Genomic DNA, 222 nt, shown 5'->3' on the forward strand with positions numbered 1-222 from the left:
TAACGAGATACTAAGTCATAATTTTGAGAAAGTTTCTCATTATTATGACTTACATAATTATATTTTTTTATTCAGTGGCGGAAACGGGCTTCCATAGACATCGACTGATCCCGTCCGATTTTCCTTCACACCGCAGAACAGCCGCAACCGGAGAACAGAACAGAGAGAGAGAGAGAGAGAGAGAGAGAGAGAGAGAGAGAGAGAGAGTGAGACGCCAAGTCT

The sequence above is a fragment of the Sinocyclocheilus rhinocerous genome, unplaced genomic scaffold (genome assembly GCF_001515625.1).
Source record: "Sinocyclocheilus rhinocerous isolate Xijiao unplaced genomic scaffold, SAMN03320098_v1.1 scaffold12, whole genome shotgun sequence".
Lineage (NCBI taxonomy): Eukaryota > Metazoa > Chordata > Actinopteri > Cypriniformes > Cyprinidae > Sinocyclocheilus > Sinocyclocheilus rhinocerous.